Here is a 22,816-nt window from a genome sequence, read left to right as displayed (position 1 = left end):
GACCTAGGTTGCAGCCCATAATTATTACCACAGCATCAAATGTTGGTCTTGATGAGCTGCAGCATTTATTCATGGACAAACTGAAACCTACACTGTGAATTTACTGCAATCCATAGACTGTAAAAAAAGATAATAATAAATTGAAGGAACTAGAGGACAGGATTACATTCAAATGAAATTGTATTTCATATGATGTCATGGGATTGAACTCCAGCTTAACTGTCAGGCGTTTTTTTATCACGTTATCTATGCACTTTCACAGAATTGAGTGATGCAATATATATGCAATTTTATTATTCCATTTACATATTTACATGTCAATTTTAAAGTACATGGAGTGTGCTGCAATGCTGTATCGAGTTAATTATAACATCAGTGTTTCAGATGGTACTTATGAGACTACATATTAAACAAACCCAGTGCCACTTGAGCTTAGCAACTCAACCCTTTCACCATGAACTAGTTACATGGTCATTGCTTTTTGAGCAATAAGGCAGTGTAACATTTTTGTCACGGCTCCCGGCATCAGATACGCATAAGGCACTAACATGATGCCATTACTCCACCATAGATTTACATGGAAATATTTGTTTACTGCTATATCAATGTTCTGAATATCGAGTACAGACCCTTTCAATTGCACAAGTTGTACATGAGCTCAAGTGGTGTCACATTTTCTTTTTTAAAGCACTGCATGTTTTATGTAACCAGATGTTCAGAATGTTCCCAGATCTGCTGGCATATAGTAAAACCTGAACTTAGCTATTTGGCTCATATGCAGGGCATAGAGCAGTAGAGCTTAAATGTTGAGCTTGTATTATAAGTACGGTGAGCTTAGAGTAGTCACCAGAAAAGTGCTTCTAATGGCCTTCACTGGTCTCCGTCCAGAGCAACGGGATCTGTTGATCCATTCTTATATACTGTCTATGGTAACGGTGTGCAACCATAGACTGTATATAGAATGGACCAACAGATCCCGTTGCTCTGGACGGAGACCAGTGAAGGATATTAGCTTCTGTGGGAGGTACGCGTTGTGAGGAGAAGCTTACCCCGTTGTGTGCAACGGCTTTGAGATATGTTTCCTCTCGTTTGGTGGGTGTGTCTCATTTTTATTGGCTGTGTCACAGGTGATACCCAATCAGCAGAGAAAACTCGTGGTAATAAAAAGGCACAGCGCTTGTGCACACAACAGGGTGTTCTACGCACCCCTGTTTCAATTAAAAAAGCACATGTTGCTACGTTTTGTCGGGGCTGAACGTGGCCCTGGTGTTTTGAGGAACTAGAGGGGTCAAAGGTTGTATGACGTCATAGACAAGCGACCAAACCACACGCTCATGTCATTTAATAAAATTACAGCTTTCTCTGGGTTAAACATTGTTGGAAACATCTGGGATAATGTAAGTACACAACTAAACAAAATATATAACACAGGTATAGTCATTTTTAGACAGTTTATTGCAGAAATATTTCATAGTCTATCTTTAGCACAGAAAAATTATTACATACATATTATTATTATTAATATTATTATTATTATTATTATGAATAGCTCGATATAATCATCAGCACAGGCTGTCATAATGCAGCAAAAGTTGGACGCTTTTAAAACGTGTGCATTTCACAGTAAACTGGCTGCAAGATGCTTTCACTTTTATGTTGTCATTCTATTTTTATTCAAAAAAAATATCCGAATGGAAATAAAAAAGCTTAAGGAATTAAGTGGCTAACGTTCAAAATGTTGTTCTCTCTAATGTGCCTAGGCTACATGATAGGCCTACACTATGCTTTGAAGGTTCAGGGGAAGCACCATAATCATCTGTTTTCCGTGGAAAGTCAAGAGTCATTTCATTTTCAATTCAAAGTAAAAAGGAAGCTTTAAAATGTTAAAATCTATGTGCATTTTTGCTAGTTAAAAATAAGTCATAATCCTTACATTTTGTAAATAAATTACAATTGTTATTTCCACTGTGAAGTAAATGAGCTGTTGGTGAACTGACCTCAGCCCTGCAGGCTCACAACAGCTGTGAATGGGAGTAACTTTGCTGATTTCGCTCTAAGGGTTGACTAAAATAAAAGTGAAACTACGCACTATAGCCTATTGTACGTCTACCGGCACACCAGCCAACCGTTTGCTTCTTCTTTCGGTTTATCCAACGTTTAGCCTACAACACATTTGTAGATGGATTTTCTTTCAGAGCATCACGTTCTTATGGAATAATATGATGGCTGCATAACTGAAGGTGAGTTTTCTCTTCAATTGGCTCTAAATTGTAGAGCTACGCAGTTGGAGATATCGTTTTTTTTTAGGTTTGTTTTAGATATAGGCCTAGTTATGATGTTTTTAAAGAGAAATAGACTACTAAAATGTGATTTGAAGGCCAATACAACACTTCATCTATATACAATCATGCTTTATTTAATCTCTCTATATATGCATCTATTGGGCTTTTATTTTGTCTTATATATATATATATTGGGCTTTTATTTTGTCTTATAATATATAAAGTGAAAGTGCGGAAACGACAATATAATTAACGTTCCAACAGCCAATCAGCTGGTTGATCACATCTGTACTTTTTTTTTCTATTTCTCTTTATATCTTTCTCTCTAGCTTTATTTGCATAATTTTAGTATCACGTACCCTATATTTTACACAGGCATGTGTATCCTTCACACATTTAGTTTTGTTATTCGCAAATGGCTTATTGGCTTCTATCAATAAAAAAATATATGTTTTTATAATTGTTCAGATTTGAATGGTAGCATGTATAACAATTGTTCCAACTATAAATACTCAGACACGGGAAAATATTTCCCTGTAACATGTTTTGAAATGGCTACCAGGCCAGTCTGTTTGTCAAAATAAACGCTGTATCATAACCAGCCGCTAGATGTCGCCAAATGCGTCCGACGCATCTGACAGCATGCAACATGTATATAAATTAAGGATTATTCACACCTAATTCCAAAAATATCTTTAATGTAGGATGGATTAGTAACGTCCAACGTTTCCTCTACATCCTAGGTCAGCTGTTTTTATTTGACTTCTGTAATTTGCACTTTTTACACCAAGATTGTATTAAAACAGTGGTTGAAAGTACATTTAAGGTACTTGTACTTTTAAATGTACATGTTGTGCTACTTTATGCCTCTACTCCACTACATTTCAGAGGGATAACAGTCTTTTTTAAATCACATTATTAAAGATTAAACCAGTGCTTTTTGCGCAAAGGATCTGAGTACTTCTTCCACCACTAATCCAAAACATGAAAGGTATTCATAACATATAAACAGTGTTTTGATAGTTTATAGAATAATAAACAATGGTGGATGGTAGGGCTGCAACTAATGATTATTTTCATAGTCGATTAATCGGTTGATTATTTTCTCGATTATTCGATTAATTGTTTGGTCTATAAAATGTCAGAAAATGGTGAAAAATGTGGATCAGTGCTTACCAAAAGCCCAAGATGACGTCCTCAAATGTCTTGCTTTTCCACAACTCAAAGATATTCAGTTTACTGTCACAGAGGAGAGACGAAACTGGAAGTAATTCACAGAAGCTGTGGAATTTTTGCTTTTGTCTTAAAAAATTACTCAAACCGACTAATCGATTATCAAAATAGTTGACGATTAATTTAAGAGTTGACAACTAATTGATTAATCAATTCATCTTTGCAGCTCTAGTGGATGGATGGCACTATTAAAAGTACCATTAGTGTAACAAATTACTATACAAGTTAAAGTGCATTGAAAATGCCACTTAAATAAAAACACAAAAGTATCATTAGTGAACTTTGCTTAGTAGTATCAACATAAAAGTACTCATAATGCAAAAAATAGCACCTGTGAGTGTTAAACTATATTATATTCTTAGGATAATTAGTACTGATGTATTAATGTGCCAGTAGCATTTGTGTAGTTTTAGTTTGTAGATATGGAGATCATTTGAATTATTCCATATGTTCATTGCATAGCAGTGCATGATATTTTATAAACTGTTTATATATTTTGTTTGTAAACATCATAATCTGTTAAGCAAATAAAGTATTCAGGTAAATATATGGCAGTAACAAGTACAGTGTTTGCCTCTACATTGTAGTGGAATAGAAGAAGTAGCATGGAGTGGAAATACTCAAGTAAATTACAACTACCTCAAATTTGTACTTAAGTACAGTTATTGAGTAAATCTACGTGGTATATACCACCACTGTACCAGCTGCAACATTATAGTTATGCTTACACATTATGCATACATTTATAAAAATCCCATTTTATGAAATGAGTACTTTTCTTTTGGTACTTAAAGTATATTTTGATGCAAATACTTTAGTAGACTACTGTTTAGTAAGTAACATTTTAAATGCATGACTTTTACTTGTGACAGAGTATTTATACACTGTGGTATTGCTGCTTTTATTAAAAAGCTGTGTAGTTCTTCCACTACTACTTAATACCTCAATAATTTAACACTCGTATTTTAACACATTGTTATTTGTTTACATGTACTTGAGTCAGATTTTCATTTATTTATTTTACACTGTTTCTTTTATTTGAGTCAAGGATGTAAGTGCTTTTTGTACCGCCTTCCTCTTGTGTAGCCTAAATTGAGGTGGGTTACACATCAGATTATTTTAAAGAACACCAGATGTCAATATTGGTACAGTTTAAGATAAACACCAAAATTAGGAATAACCACTAGATGGCGCCAATGCCTTTATTATAACGGACATGAATTTGACGTGGTCTCTTAGTGGTATGTAAAAAAGGAAGTATCATGTTTGCAGTTATAATAACTTACAGGGTGCGTGTTATTTATTCACCTTGAAACTTAACTTGCATGCTGACCATATCACACATATTTTTGGAATTCACCACAGAGATATCTTTTTACCACAGTCAACCTACAGAGCTGGTGAATAAGCGCCCTACTGTAAAAACAGGAAATGAATCTTCAAAACAGGGGCAGTCACACTTGATCTACTTTGAACCCAACCAGCAATGAGGGCCTTTTACGAACCAAACGTTCTTAAGAACAAATTTGTTTCTAAACCCCACTTACGCAGTTTTCACGAAGATTCTGGCATTCACCAATGTTTTCTTATTTGATATTTGTTGTAGGTAAGAACAGAATGTACGCACACTCAAGAGCACTCTTATGCACAATTGAGAGCTGACATGTTTGCGCAAAATAAGTAGTTGTACCATTTTCATCCTTTCTAATTTAAAATGTAATATTTCTCTCTTTTATAATTTTGTAACTAATTATTTTCATTATTTTACACATAATTAAATGTTTGTTTGTTTTAATACACTACACTTACACTTCTGCTCATTTGTAAAGTAATTTGAATTGCCATTGTGTATGAATTGTGCTAGGCCTATATACTTCATCAGTTCTGCGCCCTTCTAGTAATTGCATTCCATGCATCGGTTTTATTTGCTGCTCTGTATCCACTGCTGACACTACATACTATATGATGTCTCGTTTTTCGCTAACTTATTGCAGCAGTACCTCCACTTCAGAATTACTAGTTTAAAAGTTTTTCTTTCTTTTGGATTTGAGGCCTCCAACGTCTTTACCACGTCTTTTTGACATTTCTGTAAGTGTGCACACGGCCCTGCCATCTCATGCCTTTTTATGGGAATTAATGGGGCGTTTACCTATGCTAAATAGGAGCAACGGGCACAAGCTTTCAACTTACGAAGACATTGGGATTCATCGTTCTAAGAACACAACTGCGAACAATTCTGCTGTTTAAGAACACGTCATGAATCAGACGTAGACTTTTCTTAGGAACTTTCTTAAGATTCAAAATTTAAGAAAAAACGTAGGAAGATATTGGTGCTTAGCAAACACGTATCCCAGTTACTGGCCCAAGATATCAGAAACTTGAACTGACTTTCCCATACCATCACTTTGGCAAAACCTTTATGCAAAAAAGACCTGCAAAAAACAATGAAAGATGACTCAAAGATACTTATTTGGCATAAAAGCTTCAATTCTAGCTGGCCTGTGTATATGCATCACGGCATTCGAATGATTGAGCCTTAGGTATACCTTTGTCTCGTTTTCATGAAATCTGTTTAGCTGTTAAATGCCTTTATTACCCATTCTCATCAGTTACCAGACAAGATCTAAAAGCAGTGAAGCAAATAGATAACAGGCTTCCACAGATTTGTTTGTCAGGTTTGAAGCCATCAAAAGCAAGTTGGAAATTATTATCCGTTGCAGTTTGAGCATGTGAGACAAAAAGTATGTGATATTAAAGAGGATTGAATAATTAACTTTTAGAGGTTAAGGACTGCTCAGTCATTACATAACTGATCCTAGTGATTGTGTGACTTTTTGAACCCCTCGAGCTTAACGTTGTAATTCAGTGTCAACTGAAAGTGGACACAAAGTGTCCACAAATTTACATCCAAGTAGGGTCACAAATTCAAGGGTTCACTCTCTGATTCCTGCCAGAGCTGCACAAGTAACAAACCCCTGACTACGTGAGAGCACTACAAATTAAAGCATATTATCTCACAGTGCTTAATGTTTATTGGTCTTTTTGGGCATTATGTTAGTGTAAAATAGGAAATCCCAAGAAACTTACTGTCAAAGATCCAAGACCTGTGCATTAACATATTGCATTTGTCAATGCCCCTGTTTAAGACAATGTCCCATATCTATTTAGTATGTGGTCCTAACTTTATGTAATTTCCTGTGGTTGAGAGCTTATCTAACACATCCAAACTGTGGTGATACACTGAGCCCCACCCATCTGGCAGTCTATGGAGTCTAAAACAAACACAAAGAACCATTAGCAAGTATGATTTGCTCCAAATCTGACTGACAAGTAGGAAACTGTCAGCTGTTTGCTCCTCTCTTCTCCTGTATTTTCATAAACAAGACAAGCACTTCATCACGTACAAACTGGCTGATTCAGTTCCCCTGAAGAAAAAGTAACCCTTATAAGAAAAACACAATGACAATTTCAGATATTTTTTGTCAATGACGTGATTACAGTGGCTTCTTACAAAGATGTTATTACAAAAGGCAGTGCTAAAATGCTCCAGAGCACCTCAGACGGTACGAGATTCATACAAAGAGGGCTTGTGGAGTGGATTTTCCAACTCTAGGCTGGTTTCTTATAAATGCCTAAGCATCCCATGTCAGCAGCACCACCCCCTGGTCAGATTATGGAACTGCATGGCAATGCCTTCTCTCAAGTCACGTGATTTATAAGAAATTGAGCTTCCAGTTTAGAGCATGTCACACAGTAACCCAAAGCCTTGCAGAGACTGTAAAGCTCTTACTCAGCAGTTCTTTTTTTTTATTGCATTATGTGTTTGTGCAGTTTTTTTTATCTCTTATCTGAAGATAGCAGACTTTAGAATTATATGGGAGTGGGATATGTAGTTCATTAGTTGATCTCTTGGCATTGAAATTTCATCCTGCATGCATGAACCCAGTGACATACAGCTGTGAGTTTTGGCTTTAGGGTCTTGTAACCTGAGGCAATTGTGTCATCATGTTGGGGAATATTTTTAAAGCCTTTATTGGGGTTCTCATCACAACCAGGGACGTCGTTAGGCCTATTTTAGGGCTGAACCTACCCCAAAATGTTCCTAAGCCCTCCCAAATAATAATAAGAAAAATAATTATTTTATTTTTTTATTTTTTTTACAGTGCACTCTGTATCACTCACTACGTGGAATCAATATTCCTTCACCATTCATCTGTTGGTGTCGTCGTGCACTGCAGTGTTTTATTTTTATTTCACGAACTGTCAGCTGGTCGAAATGGCAGTGTTTTAGAGAGAGGCTTACGAGCGGCCACGGTCACGAGCACGGTCACGGTATGTGGACGAGCGAGGTAGAGCGTTACCGAAGAGAGAGAGCGCCAGGCAGCATTAAAACACAGCAGTAAATCAAAGAAATAAAATGTTGTTTTCGCCGATTTATCATTCGAAATGCAACTGTAGCAAGTATCTCACTATCATTAACGTTATCCAAATTCATAATTAGAAACAACAAATAATATATCCAGCTACAAAAAAGCCGGAAAGTTGTAGTACGTAAGTACAAAGTGTAAATGGCTATGAAGATGATACACCGTCTGGTCTCTTTTCATTGGTTTAAACTGGCAGCTTTCAGAATGCTGCAGACCGGTGTGTTGCAAGTAGCTGCAGGATTTATCTTGTCTCGTCGCTAAATCTTTGGTCTGGACTTGCTACCGCACACACAGTGAGTGATACAGAGTGAAATTGTAAGTTGTTGTTAATGACTTTTACTTGCTTCACTTCAGCTACATTTACTTGAGGTAAAGATAAAGGAATATTTTTAGTTGGCTATAGAAAACAATAGTCTAGCTAGTGTAAACGAGTGAAATACAAGAAATAGCTCGCCTAGTGAGGTATCCGAAGCTCTCTATTCTTTACCATTAATATAGCCTGATTCTCTATAGTATAAAAACAATATCAGTCCCTAAATATCATAGTGTCACTGTTAATGCTATTGTACCAGTATAACCTTCAATTCATTGAACAAATGGATACTGGAAGATATTTTTTAGGAGAGAGAGGCACCAAGGCATAGCCTAAACTAAATTATTTCATGATATTTATTATATATGCTTGATTCTGACCAACTTAACTTTCTGCATTCCGTTGCTGTAATAAATTAAACAAGTATGTAGATGTTTCCTAAATGTAGACTAGGCTATATATGAGCATACATACATACATACTAGAACTTGTATTCATCTCGCCATCAGGTTATTAAATTCAGACATACTTTTAATCCTTGTCAACCATATTGCAACAAGCTAGTTCAGCGTATCATGCCTGACTGGAGTAGTGTGTTTTTCTTTAGGAGTGGGAAGGGCAGACAGCGTGTTGCCTGTTTTGTCATTTGGGCTGCCTTGTTGAGTGCATCAGAACTGAGAACATTACACAACGACTCGTTCGGTTAGTAATGCGCACCTAACCGAAAGCCTCGTACTGAACGGTTCAATACGAATACGTGTATCGTTACCCCCCTAGTAATTAAATAGTCTTATTTTGACCTGCAACTTATCTAATAGAGAGAGGAATTAGGTATGGTATTACTTTACCACACATTTACATGGGCAGATAGATAGCGGTTAAGTCTTAGCCTAAAGAAGAACTCAGCAGGAGCACAGTCTGGCCTAAGTAAATCCCCCCCCATGCAGCTTTGATGTATCTAAAAGCTAACGTTAGAGTTTGTAAGTAAGATTTTGCAAGGGAAAGTTTTGCATAGCCTCGGGGCTAAGCCCCCCCTGTCTTTCAATCCTAGTGACGTCCCTGATCACAACCAAAATTAGAGCTGGTCACCCAGAGTTTCTCATGTAACAGTTTTGCCAAAAGGCAGAAAAAAGAACATTATGTTTGCTTTGAGCCATTATATTTCTCTGAAAGGACAGGAAAGCAGATGTGCTTAATGCATTGACCACCATCCATTTTTAAATTATTGGTCTTGGTGTGAAATGGTGCTGTTAGCCAAAAGAAAGTAAGGTGAAAGGTGATGATTTTAGCAGCCCATATGTAGAAAGCACTAACAATACAGAATTAAATAATTGAAGGATGGACGTTCCCAGTTATAGAAATGCACTCATTTCTGAAATAGATTAAAAAAACGTGGTATGTTATTGAACAAGTCTAGCAGCCTGCATGTTTAATGTCTTCTCCCTTTTTTTCTTCCTGTTTTCTGCTTTTATTGTTGTTTCCATGACTTTAGATAGCGCCAACACGCCTCACCTGTAGCCCCACCCACAGCAGATGGCATGGCAATACAAAGGCATTTCCATTGAAAAGGGATTTCCAGTAAATGGAGGATTTAGTCTTGTACACTGGCCAGAGACTGTATTATTATTATTATTATTATTATTATCATTATTATTATTTATTTAAGTTAATTTAATGTTAAAAACAAGATATATGTTTTTAAATTTAAACAAATTGAGCTTAAACACATTACACACTTTAAACACACAAAAGAAGTTGAGGAATTTTCTATGACTTTTAAATGAGTGTTTCCTGTTTCACAAGACAAATAGCATGTCAACTCTGTTAAATAACACATACCAGATTTCAGGGAATGGCTGTAGCTCATTCTTGAGTGCCGTTTACAGTTCTGCTGGCCAGCTGTGCCAGGGATCTGCTTTCTCAGATAACCTTTTGCACTTAGATAGTGTATCCCACATACTTAGATACTCTCGGACATATATATATGTATCACCTGTAGTTATTGGGGGCGATTGAAGGATTGTATAATCTTCTAGGAGTACAAGAGAGTCAGGAATTCCTGTTGATCAGCCAAGATAATTTAAACCCTAGCTGCCACCGACATCCAGAAATTTCCAGAGAAATTTCCAGAAAACTTTCTTGTTTGTTCTTGCTGTTCTATGACTGGGTATTTACAGCAGGTCCTGGCCTATAAGACTGCTCGGCCATAGATATTAACTTTAAAACCCCCTGGCATCTGCAAGGAATTTAAACATGTAATGTGTCTGGAAATTGTGGTGGATGTGTCAGGATGTCAAAAAGCATTATAAAGCTAATAGTGAGACAGTGGGCTGGAATCATTATTTACAGCAAATTATCCTGGTCAAAACACATCAACACTATTGTCAATAGAATGGGCAAGGCATTAGATGTAGTAAGCAATGCAGAAAATGCTTTACACCTGATTTAACTAAACTTGTACTAAGTACTCTTGTTCTTTCGCAGCTTGATTACTGCCAGATAATATGAGCGAATGCCACAAAAAAGGATTTAAGCACACTCCAGCTGCTACAGAATAAAGCAGCACACCTGGCTTCCTAGTGTCCGTCCAGCACTAACCACTAGCATACACTAAACTAAAAGTTGAAAACGGGATGATCCGTGTGCTTGTGGTTTTAACATGAAAAAATGTAAAATCCAAAACTCCATCATATCAGTATAGTCAATTAAAACACAAGTTAGAGTCAAGAGTTAGAGTAAGTTTTACTCATACATATTAATGTTATTCACAAATATATGTCATGTTTGGCATTTGTGTTGACTGTAATGTGACTTAATGTAGTTTTTTTAAATCAATGCACTCCTCCACTCCATGCAATGGGGATATTTGCATTTCTATTGTTTATTAAGGTAACAAATAAATAAAACGTCCAATTCCGAAACTGTCCTTGCAAGAAAAACTACAGCATTAGTACAGTAAGTGCCCCAAAAATGACATGTGATTCTAGGAAAGGCCCGCCCTACGAAGCAGCTCGATTGGTTGGGGTTAGGCATTGACCCCGAGTGGTTAAGGCTAGGATAGCTGATTGGTCAGGGGATAGGACCCGAACAAATCGGGTTACGTTACCTTGCGTTAGAATGGACGCCTGGCCAATAGTAGTGTGTGAATGCTATTGAAGGGCGGACTTTTCCTAGAAGTTGCGTGGGTTCTATAATAACACCTCTAGCGGCCATAGTAATTGTGACAGAAGTTGTGTAACATTATTTTAGTGAAACAAAATCTGAAGAGGGTAAAGGTCGGGGGGGATGGATGGCTCAACAGAACATCAGGCTTTTAAATAGGAGACTGCAGATTGTTTCCTGTATGCTAATGACAGTGTTGGTTTCTTTAAGTCATGACCCTGATTGTTAGTAAAGCCTTATTTTAACAATAACGACAAAGGTGCCCTAACCTTAACAAAGTCTTTTTATAACCATAACCAAGTTGTGTTTGGCCCTAAACAAACATATTGAGGCACTGACACATGATGTCGTCTTTCTGATAGAGACATTAGCTCAGAAAACACTATGTGTAGTTCTAAAAGGCAGTTACAAACAACGGGTTTTGTTGTTTAATTTGAAGGACTTGTTGGAGACTCCAGCATAGGTTATGGCTGTGCATTAAGTAGTGTTGGATGGACTTCAAATGAAAACCACTCTCTTGAAGAGTCCAAAGAGGGAACATCAACTTCTCACTAGCTAGCTTTCACAATCAATGATGGACAAGTTCTCTGTAAAAGAAAAACACAGACTGGTCACTACAAGTCAATGTATTTAGTCGTTTAGGCTCAGCAAGACTTCCTAACTCATGATTTATGACACACATTTCACCAGACCTCCATTGTTTAAGTCCGAAGTATGACTACACAAGATAAAGACTTAAGGAGCACATTATGCATGTTCATTAGGAAGGAATAAATGTACTGTTTCACATACATACACTTTACTCAAAGATCATAAAATGCATTCAGACATTCATATGAAGCAGGAAAATACCCAAATGGCAGTTTTTTGGGAGTCCTGTAGGGAGGTAGAGTCATTTGTAGACGATGATTGGGTTAAGTCACAAGATTATCCGTGACCTGCACTGTTAAAATGCATCATTCAGTATATAGAGTAGTCTTAAAGTTGTTGTTATTATCCTAAAATTGCCATGGTGCAAATTTACAAGTGGTTAGTGCCTCGTTAAAATTCAACAGCTGCCTGGTTTGACCTGTTTGTTTTGCTACTTGGTGTGGTATTGTGGGCACGGTGCCATCCCGCCGGGCACCAGTGTATGACATACACCCCTTCTGCATGTGTTTGTTTGTGTGTAAGAGAGAGAGAGAGAGCGAGCGAGACAGGGTTAGTCTTTCCAGTAAATCAGCCGACTCTTGTAAATTGTCTTCCTCTCTCTCTCTCTCTCTCTCTCTCTCTCTCTCTCTCTCTCTCTCTCTCTCTTTTGTAAGACACACACACACACACACACACACATTGACCCACACTGACAAACATCTAACCATTAAGCAATCTTGTCCCACAAGGCAGCCAGAAACATGGCTTTGGTCTTTCCAGGAAGTCAGCTGACTTATTCTCTCTCTCTCTCTCTCTCTCTCTCTCTCTCTCTCTCTCTCTCTCTCTCTCTCTCTCTCTCTCCTGCTCGCCCACACACACAATACACTCCCGCTCATCTGCCCACACACACACGGCTATAATCACACATCACTGAATCTTTAGCAAACAGGCAACTCCTGTTCACAGACATAACATGATTTGATTATATTAAACATGAAAGTTTGCATGAATTATGTCTCTGTCCAGAGGAAGTATTCAGATCCTTTACTTAAGTAAAAATAACAATACAACACTGTAAAAATACAAAGTAAATCCTGCATTAAAAATGTTCCACCTAAATTGCAGAATTATAAAGTTGCATAATATGGAAATACTTATGTACAGTGAAGTTAAACTGTACTTTGGAATAACATACTATATATTTTTCTTTTTTACAGCCTTAATGTAATTGTCAAGGTTTTTACCAATATAAGTTATTCTCTCAACAAGCAGTGGCATGAATATTGAGCAGTATTGGGGTTTGTTATTGGGGTTTGTTATCGTATTTGGGATCGCATCCAGTTGAATTCTCACTTAACCTTAACAGACTACACACAAAACAGAACAGTAAAAAGATAATGCACCTTTCAAAAGAGGATCACAACTGTGATCTAAAAAGTTGAAGGACAAAAACATTTGTATCTTTTTTTTCAGGCGGTTCTTGTTAGAGAAATGGTTTCATTGTAGACATTGTAAAAATATAACTTTATTTGTATAGCACTTTACTTACAAGGACACAAGAGACAGTATTACAATAGAAAAAATTTAAAATGAGATAAAATAATAAATAAAATCATACAAGCCAGTTAAAAGATTGTTGTTAGCTGACATTTAAAAGAAAATACAGGAGTATCCAGGCAGATTGTGAAGAGAAATTCATTCCACAGTTTAGTCGCAATGACAGCAATTCAGTCACCCAACTGCAAGAATAGCTTTTCTGTTAACCAGTGTAATCCAGACTGGACCAAGTAAAGGCATGAATAACCTTCAATCCAGACATTAATGGATGGATTTTAGCGATGTTTCTTAACTGACAAAAACAGATCTGACTTGGTTGGTTGTCAAAGCTCTGATTTGAAGAAAAAAAAATTCTGATTAATCAGTATTGGTGGCATGAAGCCACACGAGCGCTCCGCTGAAAACAACTTTTCAACTAATTTAGAAAGTTGAAATGAGCCCTAAACGTGACCCATCTATCCAAAGCAGTTTTATCTAAACCTTATAAACATTTAATGCTATTACCCCTTAATCGATCACATTAGTGTGTGACGACATTCTTTATCGATCGCATCCTGATCATCTAGTCATATGGAGCGCAGATTGTAAAGTGGCGCACGCTGTAATTAACATTTCCTCACATTAAGCTCCAAATAACGTTTTAAAAAGTGGTGTTAACTTTCTAAAGTCACTTTTTACCACATTTACAGCAATATTTGTGAGCTTATATTTTCTTTTCCTGTAAAAAAAAAAAAGAGTATTACATCTAAGTATAAAAGTTACATCTAAATATTGAATCTAAATGTTAAACCTAAATAATTAAAATCACTTTTTAAACGTTAGCAGCTAAATGTGGAAAAATGTTGCTGTTAATTTCAGTGTGCGCCACTTTACAACATAACCCCAAGTCAACAGCCTTGTCTTAGCATATCAAGTTTTAAGCATTACAACTAAAGACACCTCTGGCAGCAGATTAATTACCATTAATTCTTTCTCTCTTTCACACCCACACACACACACACACACACACACACACACGCACACACACACGCACACACACACACACACACATTCTTTCTTTCTCCCTCCCTCCCTATCTCTGTCAGACACACGCCCACAAATACTCACACACACAAAGACAAGCATGTCCACAAAAAGGCATCAGTTAAATGAGTTTCACTCAAAGTACTCCTTATTCTACTCAGCTTAGCCTTCAAGCCCTCACCCAGATACCAGAGTGTGGTCTGGGACTTTTGATTATTCAAGTCTACTGTAGATGGATGATTCATTTATTATTCTCCATCAGTTGGTATCAGTGTTGGTAGTGTTATATTGAGTCATAGTTACACCTTGAGATTTATTGATCTATAAATAAATAACTTAGAACTTAGAATTATTTTTCTATTTTCTCTAAAGTAGCCTTTAATCATGCTGCAGTGCAAAGACAAAGACAATCTGACTGATGTCGAGATGATCACATTGATTACTGAGATAAGACCTCCAAATGGTGCCTTGATAGCTCACCCAGTAGAGCGTGGGCCCCATGTACAGAGGCTCAGTCCTTGCCGCAGCAGCTGCAGGTTCAATTCCAACCTGCAGCCCTTTGCTGCATGTCGTTCCCCCTCTCTCTCCCCTTTCATGTCTAAGCTGTCCTATCAAAAAAAGGCCTAAAATGCCAAAATATAAAAAAAAACGGCCTCTAAATGGCAGACTTCTGCATTCTGTTTCCTGCAATTGTTTTCAGCTGTCTTCTGCCAGCTCTCTCTCCTGTACTGCTCCAGCATGAGCATACTGCCAAGACCCAATGTAGGTCTTTTAATAGGACACTATGGCTCCTCTTAAATTAAATTGACCTTTAGCTCAATTATTGTTAGCTGCTATGGATAAGAACATTGCTGTAGTAAATGCTTGAATCAGTGTCTATAGTGTCTATATATATATATATATATATATATATATATATATATATATATATATATATATATATATATATATATATATATATATATATATAAATCATACCTCCTAAAGTCATAAAAAACCTTTTTTTAAATGGGAATCGAACCTCTGGCTTTGAATTGTATTTTCTTCTCTTTTCTTTTTTTAAAGAATATTTTTTGGGCATTTTAGGCCTTTACTTTTTTATAGGACAGATGAAGACATGAAACGGGATATATAGGGGGAATGACATGCAGCAAAGGGATGCAGGTTGGAGTTGAACCCACGGCCGCTGCGTCGAGGAGTAAACCTCTATACTATATGGGCGCGTGCTCTACCAGGTGAACTACCCAGGCGCCCAGGCTTTGAATTTCTAAACCTGATTTTGCTCTACATCTTGACTTTCACTTGACTTTGTACAAAATCATATGGAGCAATTGAGCCAGGGACTGGCTAGTCCACACAGCATTCCGGGATGGGAGAACAACGTGCTCTGGTTTATTGGCATTTCTTTAAACCAATCACAATTGTCTTGGGCAGTGCCGCTGCAAAATTGCCTCGAGCAGGAACATGTTTTGGTGGAACGTGTAAGTTCAAAAGTTGTTTAAGTTGTGCAACAGAAAACTCAGATTGGACAGATAGTCTAGCTAGCTGTCTGGATTTACCCTGCAGAGATCTGAGGAGCAGTTAACCATAGTCCTCATGAATCCACCGGAGTTTAGAATGCCAACAAAAAGAAAGCGGAAGGTAACGGACATGAAGGAATGACATGAGCCAAAAATGAGGGATATCTGACGGAATTTCCGGTGGCACCTGAACAAGCCCAAAAATGAAACGTCATCGATATAGACTAGTATGTGTGTCACTATGAGTAAACTGCAGTGAGCCACTGATGCCTTTCACTATGATGAGTCACAATGAAACTTCGATACAACTGCTGCAAATTATTTTTGTGTTGGTGTGTTTTGGATGCAGAGTTTGATAATTAAACTTGCAGTGTCTCTGTCTTCGCCATCAGGCCAGCCTCCATCACAAGATATTAGATCAAATTAAGAGTGTTTCTCAAATGAAAAGCAGAGTGGCTGACTTTTACTTTCTAAGGCAGTGTTGCGTCCATCCTTAGTATGAATGATTGCACTTTTCCCCCTTTATTATATTATATAAACTGAGCGATGAGCCGATGACGATGACATTTTCATACTAATGTACCTTTATTTATCCAGGGCAAGCTTTAAAGCAACAGTAGCAGCAGGCAACAGGGAGAAATGCAAATTTGCAAACACTTCCTCTTCTTCCTCTACACTTTTACTCCAACTGACACCCACACCCAGGGCACTGTCAGGAATTATGGACCAGCCACCAGGAGACAACATTGTTACATTTTGGAAAATAGAAATCCAGTTGTAATGATGTAGATCCAGAGGTTAGGGGACTGGTGGTTTTAAAGAAAACCACAAACTTTTTTCTAATTTTAATCTTAAACTTAGCCGCCACGACCACAATCATGAGTGTCACCTCACGGTTACTGTAGTCTCAGACTGCCAGACCTATCTCCACAGCACTGTATCAGTGATGGAGTATGGCCCGGCTACATCGCCTCTCTATTCTGAAATAGGGGAAAGAAAGTGTCAACAAACTGGTGTCTAAAAGCCTACATTGGTGACAGTTACAGCAAAATTTCAGCAAATAACAAGGAGCAATACACTTTTTTGCATCTGGTTTCATTTAATAACCAACTGCCACAAATATGTAACACAATCCCAAACTAATTTCGACTGTATAAGGTTTGAAATGGCTAGAATTGGGGGTTAATTATCTTTGAATGATTGTGAAAGCCCATTTATCACAATAACATGACATTGTTATATTAATGTTTGGGTTATATTATGTTTTAGATTTACATGTCCCCTTTTAAATGAGTCCATCAGTCCAGTCCCACTTAAACTGCAGTGAGGCCCATTAAGAGACAAACTGAGCAGAAATTCAAATGCAAAAAATGCAAAAGTGTCATGTGTATTTTAGCAATAGGCAACTGCAGTTGCTAATATACAGTTAAATTATGATATATATATCATCAAGTGTATATAAGTGTATTATGTATATGATATATAATACACTTAAAATCTGATTTTCAACTTACTTTCATATTCTGCTGTTGCTGTTATTGAGCAGGTTGTGTTTCCAGTAAACTGCATCTGTTGACATTATGCCAAGGCAAACAGGAGCAGGTGTGTTTTTAAAGTAAGACACTGACAGACAGATAGAGACACACACACACACACACACACACACAATACTAAAACTGGAACATGACAAAACAATGTGGCCATATAATATTTCACAACACATCTAACATACATACATTTGTAGAACTCTTTCTAAATACTTTTGACAGACCAGCGATCATAAAAGCCAACCGCTGTGCAGTTTTATTATATAACCTTCATGAACTTGACATAATTACACTTACTGATCCCCAAAAGTTATTTTACATTTGTTGGTTTCTTTAAAATAACTTCTAAATTATTTTCTTTAAGCAACCTGCTAAATGTGAGGCACACAGCAGTAACTTGATTATATACATACTCTATGTACCTTACACATTTTAGCAAATGGCCACTTGCTTGGTGTGGTGCTTTATAAATAAATACAGTTTAAGTTTAGGTGATGTGCAATTAAAGTATTAAGTAGTGAGTAATATCAGTCAGTGTCACAAGAGTGAAAAACCTAGGGAAATACCAAGCCGGCATGATTTTACCCTGCTGGTTACTGTGGTGTGTATGGTTGTGTATGTGTCTGTAACAGCTTCAGGGGAAGTAATCTCGCATTAATCATGTACATTTCTGTCGTTTCACAAATATATGAATTTTTTTTTTTTTTAAACAAGTCCTGCTGTTCTACAGTCTAAAGTGAGTCAGTGTAGGGTATTTGAAATGTCACATGAAATATTTACAGTCACCAGATGGAAAGCACCAGAGATATCTCCCACTGAACACAGACACACACACACACACACACACACACACACACACACACATACACAGCCCCCCCTCCCCTCCCTCCTGTGTCCTCCACATCGTGTGTTTAATACTTTTGTATATGTTTTAGGTGTTTTCACTGCCATCTCATCTATGCACAGCACAGTGGGGAACAGTTTTGTGTTGTGGGTTTGAAACCTCCACCCGAGTGCCACACCTTTTCCTGATACATTGTCAGCGCATTTTAGGGACAGTATTATGAGACAGAAAACACATTGTTGATTAAATGCTAGTGTTGTCAGTGTTTTTATTAATAATATATTAATATATATTATATATAATTATTAAAAATATAATTTTTATTAATAATTTACGGCCCTACAAGACTTGAGACTTTACTTGGACACAATGATTTGTCTAACCTTAAATATACTCAAGGGGCAATAAAAGCATAAAACTGTAAGTGATGGGGTTAAGTATGAATATAAAGATATACTGTACAGATAGACACTTAGCTGGCTCAGTAAACAGGAGCAGTGCCAGGCACCTCCAACACATCATTTACTACCCCTGTCATTTGCTACGCATACACCCTCTGATGACAACATTTATGTCCCACGGACTCTTGCGCACTTGTTGACGAGCCCCTGCGTGAGGTCGCTTTTATTAGCATACTATTTCTTGTTGCACAGTCAAAGGGCTCAGTCATTCATGTCAGTAATGAAATATTGAAATACTATGTATAGGGACACCAGGCCGACAGCGGAAGATATTCCTTGACTGGAGTGTGGAACAGCTGCTGACCTGCCTGTCAGATGATATACTTACCCCACGTTCATGTGCTGAATTGCATCTTGCGGTCATGTAACATTAATTTCTGAAGACGTGCACAACCTCTGCTCCAAAGGAAACGCAAGATACGTGTGGCAGCCATCTTACGGACGTGAACACGTACAGTAGTTAAAAGCAAGTATATTGGCACCTTAAGGGCCCTTCCCAGCCCCCAAACACACACACACACACACACACACACACACACACACACACACAGAAATGAGTTGGTAATGTAAAGTTGTTGTTCCTTAAGAACCTCTATCATATAATATAGATAGATAGATAGATAGATAGTTTATTGTCATTGCATATCACTACACAACTAAATTAAGATGACATCAATCAGTCACTTAGCAGTATAAAGATAGAAAGATGAAAAGTGACAGTGTCAGCAAAAATTAATAGATAAATATACAATATGGGCCTGCAGACCAATCTACAACTGCATGGCCATACAGTAGATTTTTGCTGGGTGAGATATTTAAGGTGCTGAGAGTCTGCCTGTTGAAGAATGCTCTTTGAAATAATTTGCATGCCAGGTAACCTACATTGATTGATTTTTTTTTTCAAATGTGTTGGCTTTAATTGAGTGTACCTCGCTGTAAATCCTGTGTTGTTGAGCTACAGGTGAATGTTTTTCTATTTATTGTGCTGTTGGCTTTGAGTGTTCCTGTACTGTTATTCCTGTTGAGATGCAGGTGAATGTATGTCTTAGTTACTATGCTGTTGGCGTTAATTGTGTGCATATGCACTGTAAATCCTGAATCGGTACAGGTGAATTTAGTTATTGTGCTGTGTACCTGCCTTCTGCCTCCAGATCATGTTGTGTGGTATGTCGAAAGTGTCAACATTTTCTTAATACAACTTTACAAAGCGCTTCTTGGCAGTTAAGGCTCCTCCATAGGAGGCATTTTCCACTTCCTCCTTCCACCAACCTTTGTTTACATGAACCGATTGTGCTGCTGCAGCAGATTTATATCCTTGCTTTACAGTAACAACCGCCAACCTAACCCAACCACAGACCACACCATCAGTCAAAACCTGTTGACCAAATCCAAATGGCATTATGTAACTGGAACTAACGTGCAAATAAACAAGTGTTTCCACCTGATGATTTACTATCAGGTGTTTTTCAGGTCCAGAGACTTTTAATCGATTCATGCAATTTTAAAGGAACTGCAGCACACAATACTTATTACTAATATTACAGTATATAATAACAATAGACTTATCCGAGTTAACCAAACATAATGTAAACACACACCTGTAAGTAGAGAGCACAGTTATGTCGCAAGATGTGTTCCACCAATTTAAATATTTGAATGATAATGCAAAAATGTGTTCAATTCTAAACACCTTGTTTTTTTTCTGATAGGACAGCAATGTATCAAAGTAGTCCTGGTAACCTTCACCTCTACGTCTGCAGCAGAAAAAGGAAGAAGAAAGCGTGATGGCTGTCTGTCTGTAAGGGAACTATGTCTGAAAGTAAGACGGAGGCAGACTGTGGGAATTGTGGGAATATATATTCAGCAACAAAATATGAACACACAGTAAAAATTAGACCTGAAGTCAGTACATATAAAGTGTTTCACATCCAGTTTTTGTCCAGTCTGCAGTTTACCAATCTCTGGACATAAACTCATAAGTTGTCAATAAATACATTATATCTTCTTTCATTCTAAACATGTTTACTTGACCATAGTTAACCTACAAGACTCGATAGTGATAGAAGAAAGCATTAACTAAGACATCATAAACTGAGCAAACGTGGCATTTCATGTACAGTTGTGTGTAAATGTGTACTGTAAAGTTACACATTGTCAATGTGACCTCTACTTGATTACTTAATGATTAATGTGTTATTTAGCCAGCCAGTTAGCTACTCGGTCAAAGTATTTTAAGTACAAACATCAAAGCAAGAAATCAAACTACAATGTTTAGCCATAGTGTTTTTATGAAAACTAAATTTTGCTTTATGTTAGAAGTTTAGAAGGTTTGATGATACAGATACACTAGATCACAAAGTCTCTTTAATTAAATAACATGTATATATATGTATATGTATGTATGTGCCGCTATTATCCATATGTTAAAATAAATCAATACATTTCTGCAGTAAAGATGCTTTTTGTGCTTTTTGGAAGTCTGTACTCTTCCTTTGCGTGTGAGTGATTATCTTTGAGTAAAAAGCCATGTTTATGTTTAATAATATATTTACCAATTTTGTGTGTGTGTGTGTGTGTGTGTGTGTGTGTGTGTGTGTGTGTGTGTGTGTGTGTGTGTGTGCGCGCGCGCATCAGTATCAGTGTATCAAACTGGTTGGACAGTTTTTCTGTACTTTATAGCAGAACCACATGGACTGACGAGAGACAATTCAGCCTAACAAATAAACTGGCTGTCCACATTAAAGGTTCTGTACTCGACATACAGTACATTAAGATAACAGCAAACTAATCTTTGCTATGTAAAGATGTAGTGAAGTAAAGGTGTCCTGAGCAGAGAATGAAGTCTTGTAATCCAAGTTTCTCTGTTCTTTGTTGTATTCAATCCGGCCATGTGTGCGTGTTAATGCAAGTGGCCGTGACAAAACGTCTGTATTTCATGAATTGCACGGTCTGGGAAGGAAATCCTAACTCACTTTTTGTCAGTATTCCGAGTACAGTCCTTTTAAAGCACACTTCAAATTAAACGCTTAACAGAGATAAAATTATTATAAATCCACAATATGCCTTTTAAATAGTCAAGATAATTGTTCCTTTAAAATCAGTCCCTTTTTGTTTGATATCTTAAGCAGGTTGTTCTTAATGGAACAATCTACCACAGTATAGTCTCAAAAGTAAAAGTATGCCTACTGAATGCAGATAAAATGCATGTCATAGTATCATCATGACTGTTGCTACAATTTAGGATGCATTGAAGTTGTGTCTTTTGGGGTTTTAAGTAACCTCGGGGAAGTTTACTTTTAACAATTAAAAAAACGATCATGGGTATTTTTTAGGGCTGTCAGCATTAACGCGTTAATCGCGATGCGATTAAGGGCCGAGCATAACGCGTTAATTCTTTTTTAATCGCATGCCGCCATTTATTAATTTATTTTACACTTCACTCGGCTTCGCGTTGTGCCTAACAGGCTACTATTTTGACCCTTTGCCACACCTTTATTTATCATCAAGCTGCCATACTTCCTCGTAACACATCCTGCTGCTGCAGGCTGCAGGCATGATGGAGAAAGACGGCAGAAAACACAATTCTGAATGGCGCTTTTTGTTTTCCAAAACTCCTGGACAGCTCATTAGACAAGTCGAAAGCTACATGCACATTGTGTAAAGCCGAATTAAAATATCACCGAAGCACGTCAAGCTTGAGCTACCACCTACGGAGCTAATTAACGTGACTCAGGTTGATGCTAGTGGGCTCAGGCAAAGCACTATTTTGGAGAGTGCTAATTGCCGACCTGTGGATGAAACCAAATCCAAAAGAATT

General features: G+C 37.3%; 1 long non-coding RNA gene across 1 annotated transcript; it reads left to right on the top strand.

Annotated features, from left to right (window-relative positions):
- Positions 1-1,997: 1,997 nt before the first annotated feature.
- Positions 1,998-21,453, top strand: LOC144527977 (uncharacterized). The gene is made up of 2 exons (XR_013502864.1): positions 1,998-2,240; positions 20,709-21,453. It is a non-coding gene; the product is annotated as an uncharacterized LOC144527977 (long non-coding RNA).
- The last annotated feature ends 1,363 nt before the right edge of the window (positions 21,454-22,816 follow it).

This window comes from Sander vitreus, chromosome 13, assembly GCF_031162955.1.
Source record: "Sander vitreus isolate 19-12246 chromosome 13, sanVit1, whole genome shotgun sequence".
Classification (NCBI taxonomy): Eukaryota; Metazoa; Chordata; class Actinopteri; order Perciformes; family Percidae; genus Sander; species Sander vitreus.
This window is presented reverse-complemented; position numbering and strand designations above follow the sequence as displayed.